Consider the following 10,899-nt stretch of genomic DNA (forward strand, 5'->3'; position numbering starts at 1 on the left):
CACTGAGGCTGTTACAATAAAAGGGGCTCTAGGAACACAGTCAGGGACAACAGCAATGTTTAATTTCAGGCACCGAGGAGAGCAATTTCTGTCCTGCAACTGTACAAATCAAGGAAAGAAGGGCAAAATATAGCTAAAGTAATTTATTCTGCCTCATTTTAACCTGCCAGAGAGGCCTATTTTAAGAGAAAATAAAAAAAGGAGGGAGGAGGTGCTGAAAACAATGCATTTTAAAAGAGGCTCTTCCCCCAGTGTGCCTTTATCTGTCAGTCAAACCCGGCAACGTAAACACACATTAGGGGGGGAGACGGAGGGGTTTCCATAGCCACAGCTTTAAATGGCACTGTTACACAGTAACCCCCCCCCCTCTTTTAGCAATGCTGTTTATTTGCTGTTGTGTTGGAGGAATTCAGGTTGTGCAGAAAGCGCTGATAGTGAGGCTTGCGCTGTTTCCACTGCTGCAAGAGAAAGAGAGACAGGGCCCAGCAGACTGAGAGAAAAAACATACAAGGCCGGTTATGCAGAAACACAGATTTAATGTAAGGCTTGGCTCTCTGTTATAAGCGGCGGAGAGAGGAAAAAGCTGGTCTGGAGTGACAGGAAGAGGAGGTAGATAGAGGAGGAGGAGGAAGCATTAAGCGGCCTAAAAAGAGACGCCTGTCAACCCGCAGATGGAGCACTCAGAGGAGCTTTTGAAGAGACTCAGTCCAGCAGAAATCACCGGCCCCCCCGTCGAGCGGACCCTCTCTCTGGGAAAACGGTACCCCTACTGAAGCAGCCCCCTCTTTGGATAAACAGCGCTATAATGCACTGAATTAACAACACGAGCCCTGGGGAAATCAGGTCTCTCTCTACAATAAATTGGCAACCCCCTCCCACCCTTACACCCCCCACCCACTATCCATGATTTTTATGGTTTCAAGCTCAATAACGCATTTATTATGAAATCATGTTTACTGGAATCACGTGCATGTCCTTGTCTTGGCTGTATAACTGTTGGGTGGTGATTTCAAATGTGCCTTTTTTCCCCCTTTTGGGTGAATTCATTACATTACATGATATTTCATAAGCAGTTATTGATTGTAGCTGTGGGCTACAGAAAACTCCGCACAGCCTTTGGTTTCTGAATCAGTGCAGAGGAATGCTTTGAAATCCATGTAAAAATAGCATTGCGGTTAATGCCATTTGTTCAAATATTTCACTTCTAGTGTGCTCAGTTCATCAGCCGCCCATGCAGCTCCCTTGGAGGTCTTTGCTTAGGCAATACATAAAACATCAAGCAAGAAACACTGTTCACCAACACAATGTGCTATGTGAAAAGGGGATATGATTCTCGCCGAGCCACATTAAAGCGCTCTCCAAAAACCTCTGATTCTGTTTGCTCTGTCGTCTCTGCTGGAGACCAGGTAGGAACCCCTTAACTGTGGCTTCTCACCCGCCGCTTAATCTTAGCCACAATCACATTCAGTGACAGGCGCACAAAGCCGTCCGGCGAGCCCAACAAGGCTCTGCTATTATGTAACCACTGACAGCTGGGCTTTCAAGGGATGGGTGAACCCCCCATCCGTGTGGCAGCACTTTGTGTCAACCAGACGTGACAGTCAAGAAAAGGGCCTGGGTAGAGAAAGGGTATTATCAGGCCAGGCGGAGGCATACAGTCCCAATAATAAACGCACTGAGTGATGGAGTCCAAATCAAAACAGCAGCACAGCCATGACACTAACTCCAGATCCTTTATCAAATGTCGCGTAACATGCTGTAACTGTGTGAGACTCGATAACAAGTGCTGGCCCATCAACGCGATCTAGAGAAACAAAAATACATACATTTTCTTGGCTATGCCATCGCATTCATCCCAAGGGTGACATAAATTATGACTCTCTATGATGCAGAAAATGGATGAGAGGATTTTATCTCTTTTAAGTGCACCCAAATATGTTCTTGGTTGCATTTCAACACCTCGACGCAGATCGATGTGTCTTAAAAAAAGGCCCATGTGCATATATGTTTGAAGTCTCCTCGCTCCAAAGGGGGTGATTTCTCCCCATGGTTTTTCTTAATGTGTCATGTCTTTGAAAGAGGTGGCACATGACACTGAACACAGAGGCACCCCGAATGTTTGATTAAACTGTGCATCGCCTCCCTTTAGGCCGACATCTCCGACAGGCCTTTGATGCTCCGAAAAACACAGTGGAGCCAAAGGACCCAGAATAGCAGGGGGATAATCGACAGACGGTGTGTTGATTTTGCCACCCTTTCCAAATAATTCCCTGTTGTTCCAGAGAAGAATCGCTGTCAGTGGCGGCATTCCAGGGCAGGCAGACTGGAGAGATTGTACAGGACGAGGGCTGCCGTCTAGATACGGTAGATCTAAACATGTCTGTGGTCACGCAGACCTGGCCTTCAACGTGCTCTTTCGCCAAACTGGCTCTGGTTTTGTTATATGGCTGCCCGAGCAGCTCGGCATGCATATAAACTTGCATGCAAAATGAAAGACTTACACTTCTGTTTGTCCATAAAAATCCTTGATATGAAAGACGCACAATGGAGCAAAAACGAATATAATTCAAATGAAGGCCAAAGGTGGATATTGAAACACACAAATTACAGTAACAAAAGGGGGAAGACAAAGTAAAAAAAAAAAGACATTCAAATACAATATAAGTTGGCAGAAATGGAATATGATATTAATAAGTATGTTTTCTTTAGTGTATATCACTTGAAAATAAGAATCGTTGTGTTTTCGTTACCTTAGAATGAGCCATTTATAGGGAGCGAGTCCTCTTCACGGAGTCCGACATGTTGCACCGCCATGTTACGAACTCTGTTAACTTGTCCTGCTTGGGCCAAAGTCGATAACGTTACTTGCTCCCGTCGCCGCTGCCCTCTATCTCTCTTGCTTCACCACTCACTTCCCACGTGCACACACACTTTACGCACTGGCTCTGCTCCAAATGGCTCGAGAGAGAGAGACATTCACGTTTTCAGGTCACTGTAGCTCTTCAACACGCTTGGCACATGAGAGAGGCTTCAGTCAGTTTCAATCTCCTCACCTTCACCACTAGACAGTGCCAGATCCTACACACTAGACCTTTAACAGAAATAAAATAGGGTATTTTATCAGTAGGAATATAACTACATATCATATGTCAAGGACCATACCAATGTTTTTTGAAAAGTCTTCACCCATTTATTGTAAAGAAAATTAAGTGTACTTTAAATTCAGTCTTTTTTCAATGCAGTTTGGTATATGGAACAAAGCGCCACATGAATTTAGAGAAATGCATGTAGGCTATCTTTATTATGATCAGCTAACATATCTGTTGTTTGGACTATTTCACTTCGTCATATGTGTTTATAGCAAAACAACCAACTTTTCCACCACATTACAGCATGTCTACCCTGGTGCAGAGGCTTCAGAGGTGTATTTAATGGTTAATTCACACTCATTTTTATTTGTGTGGGACATTTTGAGGACTGGAAACTGACCTTCAAGGCTATTCTTGACACAGGGATGTCCAGCACCAGTAAAACCAGTTCCTCTCTCTCTGTGTTAGCTGGTATCTGGACTCTCACAGTTGAGCCAGAGATTGTCAAGTCTAGATAGAGGTCATAGTACAGCAACCGCTCCCTCCACTACACAGGCACTTCATTAGCACAAACAGAGGCTAAAAACTGTACAATTGTACTGAAATATGAGCTATTTTAGAGTCATAAGTTGGCATAACATATTTATCAAGCGGAGTAAATCACTATTACACTTTCCTCTCTTATTTTTCCACTTTTAAAACGCATTTTTGCTTCAGATTAACATCAAACTCCAGTCCGGGTTTTCCAGGAAGCCGGAGCCTCAATTTACTGTGTGTGCTTTCAGCGCCGCAGCACTCACTGGCAACCTTAAGGATCCCTCCGCGGCTTCACTTTGTGTGTGCGTGTATGTGAGTCTTGTTTTACAGCATAAAAAAAACGACACGTAACGCAACACGTAACGTCACGAAAAAATAAACCGTAATAGTTAATTTTGACTGTCCTTTCGCGGGTTTGTTATTATAACGCGTTTCAACGTCAGGAGGTGAGGTTTTGGGAACTTGCTGCACTATTTCGCCCCAGCTGTCCTGTCTTTCTAACGCATACAATACATTCCTGTGTTGCTCCGCGCGGTGACAAGGCCCCTGCCTGCCTGCTGTTCCTGTAAACTCCCGCCTTGACTCAATGAGAGAGAGAGGTAGAGAGACACAGAGGCAGAGTGGAGAGAGAGAGAGAGTGGAAAAGCCCTATAAAACAAGCAGGCCCACAAACACACAGCACCCACACTGGAGTTCATATTCCATTTCAGAGCAAGTTTGCTGGACATAATGAACACAGTAATCACATAATAAAATAATGACTCACACATATCGGAGTGGAGGAATATCAATTTACTCAACAAAACTGCCTGCATTACAAATTATTCAGCACTGATTGTCCACTACATTAACCGACTGAGTCCACTGCACATTGAAGCATAAATATTAACAGGGATATGCAACTTTTCATAGCGTATAAGGATAAGATATATTGTAATATAGTGGAAATCGAATAGAATATAATTTTAATTCCCATTTTTGTGTCCTTCAACTGACATTTAAACCTAAACTGTAGCTATTTGGTGTTTAAATCCTTTAATTTCTGATTATTTTTGATTAATATAGCAGGTAAGCTATCTAAAATAAGGCTCTCCAATAAAAAGGCACTCCATAATATTCCTGTAGGGCCTTTAAAGTATATCTGTGACACTCAAATGTGTTTCATATTTTATCACCTATATACTGTAAAAAAAAAGAAGTGTAAAAATAGGAAAATTTTCCCGCAAATGTCTGTTGAAAAATGGAAAAGCACTGTTAGAAAAAGAATATAAATAAAGTGTAAAAAAAACAACAGTTATTATCTTCACCATAATGAGCCTTTATTACAGTGATTTTACAAGAAATATTTTACTTTTAACAGATATTAACAAAAATATGCAACTTTTCATAGCCATATATGGATAATATATAATGTAATATAGTGGAAATTTTATTTTAATTCCCATTTTCATGTCCTTCAACTGATATTTAAACCTAAACTGGTGCTATTTGGTGTTTAAATCCTTTAATTTCTGATTATTTCTGGTGAATATAGTATCTAAAATAAGGCTCTCCAATAAAAAGACACTCCATTATATTCCTGTAGGGCCTTTAAAGTACATCTGTGCCACTCAAATGTGTCTCATATTTTATCACCTATGTCACTAAAATATTCCCATAACGTGGGGTTTATAGCGACTTTTGCTGCACTCCGGATTTGTTATAGCTTTTTTGTTTTTTTTCTGAGCAGCTCCTTATCGGCTTTCGCATCTTAACCCTCAATTAATTTGTGCCCAGGTTGTGAGTGGCGTGATGCGGTCGTATGAAGATGACCGATATGCTTTTGCAGTCAGATTGCGTGCAAAACCAGATTCCACTGCCCCTAAGTGACAGTTTATGGTCTTTGATTTGGTTTGGCTGGAGATTGCCAGGCAACAAAACTACCCTGAGTCCTGAATGAAACAGCCATCTGTTCCATAGCCCGGTAAAACTGAATTAATTTGACACAGGGGCTAATCCTGGAATTCAGCTGTAGATTGATTTTTTAGACCAGATGACTAAAAACAAGTAGGTTACATCAGTGAGACTTTATATGAATGCATGGTCACATCTTCACATATGTTGCATAAAAACACACACTTCGACAAAAGGGGGGATGCATGAAACTTTGAGATGATGGATGAAAAACAAAGGAGAAGCTATTGTTTGTGCTGTAAAGCAGGTCATAGCATACTAATCCCCTTGTCTGGGCTGAATGCTGGCCATTCCTTGCTCTTCATTTAAACATGCAGACCCAGAAGACTCTATAAAACTGAGATGGATTGCAACACACTCAAAGGAATTCGACTAATTAGAGCTCTCGTAGCTCCAAGTTGATTCAGGTGAGTGGGCTTCAGTCAGCTCCTGTCTACTAACCCAGTCGCACAGCAGTTCGTGAAATAGTCACGAAATTTAATGTATTCAATCGTGTATACATATTTTTTTTCGTGATTTTTTTCAGCATGAAATCAATTCGTATGTAATCCACATAATAATTCCGTAATAGTGAACTAGGAATAATATAGAGTTGCAAACATCGCGCAGGAAGGAGGTCGAGTTGGATTGGTGGGTCAAATAACAATAGACATTCGCCCAGGTGACCGGCGTTCGTGTCTCACGTGAAACCAGAAGTCACGTTGATTTATTTGTTCCGTAACTTTTGTATTAAAGCTACGGCACTTCCGATGTTATTTCAACCCAAACCGCGATCTTTTCCTTGAAGTTTTTGTCACGTAAAGTCCGTACTTAGGTTACGCCACTTCCAATGTTATTTTAACCCAAACCATTTTTTCCTAAACTAACTAAGCAGTTTTGTTGCCTAAGCCTAACCAAGTCAATTTTTTACCAAGTTGATCTTTTCCTAAACCCTTGAACTAACTTAAACTAAGTACTTTTTGTCATGTAACTTTCCGTACTTAAGTTACAGCACTTCCGGTGTTATTTTAACTCAAACCGCCATCTTTTCCTAAACCTAACTAAGTAGTTTTTGTGCCTAAGCCTAACAGTGTTGATTTATTCTTAAACCTAACTAAGAAGTTTTGTTGCCTAAACCTAACCAAGTGAATCTTTTCCTAAACCTAACTAATTAGTTTCTTGCCTAAGCCAAGTCGATCTTTTCCTAAACCTAACTAAGAAGTTTCATTTTGAAAAGACTGGAGCGGAAATTGACACGTGCATCACGTTTTGCTGGACATTCGTAGTAAGAAATACGAAAAAAATACGTTGTTGAGTGTCGTGAAAAAAAAGGAAATTCGTGTCTATGTACACAAATCAAATAGATTACATTTCGTGAGTATTTCACGACCTGCCGTGAGACTGTGTCGCAGCCTGTGTCTACATGTCAGTGACCTTCCCCCCCCTCAGATTACCCTACTGCCCTTGACCCCGCGGCACACTGAGGGCAAGGCCCTTTGGCTCGGACGACAGCCTCTCCTTCCCAGCTTTATCCGTCCCGCTTCATGCCTGTTAAACCTATACGGATTGTTTTACCCTCCGATCCACGGGGCCCACACAATGCCCATTGAGAGGGAGAGGTCAGAGGCTCGCCACTGCAACCCGAACGCGGGGGGCTTTTGTATGGAGCCGTGCTTGTATCCCATTCTCCACCCCGGCTCAAATCATGTAGCCGAGCACAAGACACACTTCTGGGCTCACACTAAATCAGCTTCATAAAAGGGCGCAGCGACAATGGAAACAGATCTGGCCGCTGTTGTTTCCCTTCCCACACAGTTGTAGGGTTAACTTGGAAGGATCACACTTTTTTTCCCCTCCCCTCTCCATGATATTAAACCCATGCTGAGGGAGCAGGGCTGACACTGACAAATCTACCAATACTGCCACGGTGTCAGACACACTTCCAGGCTATCTCTCTGTCACAGCTGGTGAAAGTGTCTGATAACCTACATGCTCCCTTTCGTCTCAGATGTTGTTTATAGTGCTCACGCAGGTCAGAAGGTGCCGCGGCAGCAGACAACGCTGCCTGCTGGTTATGACACCTTTGGTTTACCTGCAAAATTAATAACTTAGGTTAGACGGTGTCTTTCTCTCGGAGTGGAGACTGAGAGCTGTTGTATTCAAATGGGAAAACCAGCAAAGATACGTTTGATTTTCTTTCATTCTTCATAATAAGATCACTTTGAAGGAAAAGATAATTGGCAAAGAAGATCAGGAGGAGAGGGGCAGCTGCTATTTTCAGTGTTGCTCCATTTTTAAATGATTTTTACCCGGGCTATTCTTTATTTGGAAACGGCTTTGACAGCAAAACAAGAGTGTCTATCTCAATCAGAGGCATGATGATGGTCTATGAGGAGCGAACAGAACAAACAGGCTCCCTCTTTCATGCCAGTAATTAAACCAGCAGTGGGTGGAGGAGGAGGAGTGTGGGAACGAAGCAGAGCGGGTGGAAGAGGGCTGGTTCAGGATTGCCACCTAGTGGGGTGACGAGCATGATGCAGGGTGAGACATGCAAGGGTGGTTCTGCAACTACGGTCAACCTCTATGAATTTTAATTATAATCATTAGAGTATGTAATACATAGCTGTTAAAATAGTTTGTTTAGATCTGTAACTTGCTCATTTCTTAATGGTTTTCATCACTTGTTCTTACTGAATGTCCTTACCGCAACATTACAACAACGTTCATTTTATACATCTTACTTTTTTAACTTCTATAATATTTTTTTAATATTCATCAAGCTTTGTGCATCATTGTAAATATTGATTAGGGCTGTCAATCGATTAAAATATTTAATAGCGATTAATGGCACATTTTCTATCTGTTCAAAATGTATGTTAAAGGGAGATTTTTCAAGTATTTAATATTCTTATCAACATGGGAGTGGACAAATATGCTGCTTTATGCAAATGTATGTATATATTTATTATTGGAAATGAATTAACAATACAAAACAATGACAAATATTGTCCAGAAACCCTCACAGGTACTGTATTTAGCATAAAAATATGCTCAAATCATAACATGTCAAACTCAAGCCCAACAGGCAACAACAGCTGTCAGTGTGTCAGTGTGCTGACTTGACTATGACTTGCCCCAAACTGCACGTGATTATCATAAAGTGGGCATGTCTGTAAAGGGGAGACTTGTGGGTACCCATAGAACCCATTTTCATTCACATATCTTGAGGTCAGAGGTCAAGGGACCCCTTCGAAAATGGCCATGACAGTTTTTCCTCGCCAAAATTTAGCATAAATTTGGAGCGTTATTTAGCCTTCTTCTCAACAAGCTAACATGACATGGTTGGTATCAATGGATTCCTTCGTTTTTTTTAGTTTCATATGATATCAGTATCTTCACTCAGCTTTAAAACTGAGCCCGCTACAACCTAAAAATTACGCAAGTTACGTTAATGCGTTAAAGAAATTAGTGGAGTTAAAACAAATTTGCGTTCACGCGTTATTATCACGTCAACTTTGACAGCCCTAATATTGATATGAAACATTTTCTGAGAATAGGGGATTTCACGACTTTCTCTACACCCTGAACAATATAGACAGTAACCGTAGATATCAGTCTTCATACACAAAAAATATAAAATATGTTGTGTTTTTTTTGGTCGTGTTTACCGTGTTCACGAGAAGAATCCATATGAACGCTCCCTTCTTGTGGTATACATGACCTTGTAGGTGGAAAGTTTCTGAAAGCTCTGAGTTCATAAGTTGTGACGTGTTTGTTGACATTGTCAGAAATGGCGGAGGCCATGGGAGTTAATTTTTCGGCACATAATAAGTGAATGTATTGTAATTTTAGTCGTCTATTGTTTTTCTTTGTAATTTTATAATATGTCTGAGGAAAATGTTGATATTCTCAACGGCCCTATCTTTTTCCTCTGTCATTATACATTTGCATTTCCTGCATTATGTTATCCACTTGTTAGCTTGCTAAATAGTTATCCTCTGTGGCTTCTAGACGCCGACAGTAACGTTAATATTGCTGTTGCTTAGCAGCGGTGTTCTCACGACTTAACCACTTGAACGCTGATCATATTGTGTACACGACTTCCCATGTTGTAAACAAGAGCTCACAAGTTTCATTTGAAGGCACCAAAGGACTCTGAAGTGTGGGACAGGCACATTTAGATGAAAAAAATCATATAAATGATTTGTAAACAAATAAATAATTTTAATATTGTGTAAAGGAAATAGTATATGAAACAATTCCATTTGAAATAATGTCATATTATAATTGAATTCGCAAATTTTTACGTATCTCAACATTGAAAACACAGTTGTGGGACATAAAGAAAAGTTTGGTTTGGATCCATAAAATGCTCCGTAACTATTAATTTAGTCATTATTTTTCATGTCAAGATGGGTAATAACACTGTGTGTAGTTCTAGTAAGCATTGCACTGCAAATCTGAACAAAATACCCAAATTTCATTCGCTTTGTTTTGTGCCTTTTTCTGTAGTTAGAGTATGCACTTGTGCACGCTTGAGTCACCTTTCCTGAACCCAGCGCTCGCTCCTCACTCGTGTGTGAAAGCGCAGACCGGCAAGGATCTCCAGGATCTATCATCTCCTTACACTATGAATGGCAAATAATAATTGAGTAGGGTGACCCGCACTTGGCAGCTGAAGTGGAGGATGGATTCTGATCCCTGTAATAAGTAGGGCTCAATAAGCGCTGCAGGAAGCCCCGGCTCGGCTCCAGCAGGAGAATGACTGGGTCAGATTAAGGTTGAGGAGTTTAATTATGAACAAGGAAATGAAGTTCTCCAAATCTTTGGCTCATGGGATAATTTTAGCCGAGAGAGACGGCAGCGGGTGTCTCGGGTCTCTCTGTCTGTAGCTGAAGCATCTTCTGCCACTTCACAATCAGAAGCCTCCTGAGGGAGGGAGGAAAAGGATGGAGGGAAGAGGGGGAGTGTAGAAGAAGGAGACAGGGATGAAGTGCCACTTAGGATATTGCTTCAAGGACTGCTCTCCTTGTTAAACTCATTGCTGTGGGCATAAATATAGCCAGGCGTCAGATGATTTATTGACACGCGCTCCCTCTCCTCCTTCTTCCTGCCTAACAAGCCTGTGGACAAATGAATTGTCGAACTGGAGGAATTTTGCCTTGATTTACACTCTGTTCCCAGTGCCTGTGGGAAATTGTAAGGGAAGGGGCTGAGTGTGTAGTTTAACTGTGTGTGTGTGTGAGAGAAAGACAGAAGCAGAATGATGGAAGTCAGGGTGTATAGATATTTTGTTCACCAGAAGCCAAAAACACAAAACTCCTAAAGTGTTCTCTTTGTA

The sequence above is a fragment of the Sebastes umbrosus genome, chromosome 15 (assembly GCF_015220745.1).
Source record: "Sebastes umbrosus isolate fSebUmb1 chromosome 15, fSebUmb1.pri, whole genome shotgun sequence".
NCBI classification, from domain to species: domain Eukaryota; kingdom Metazoa; phylum Chordata; class Actinopteri; order Perciformes; family Sebastidae; genus Sebastes; species Sebastes umbrosus.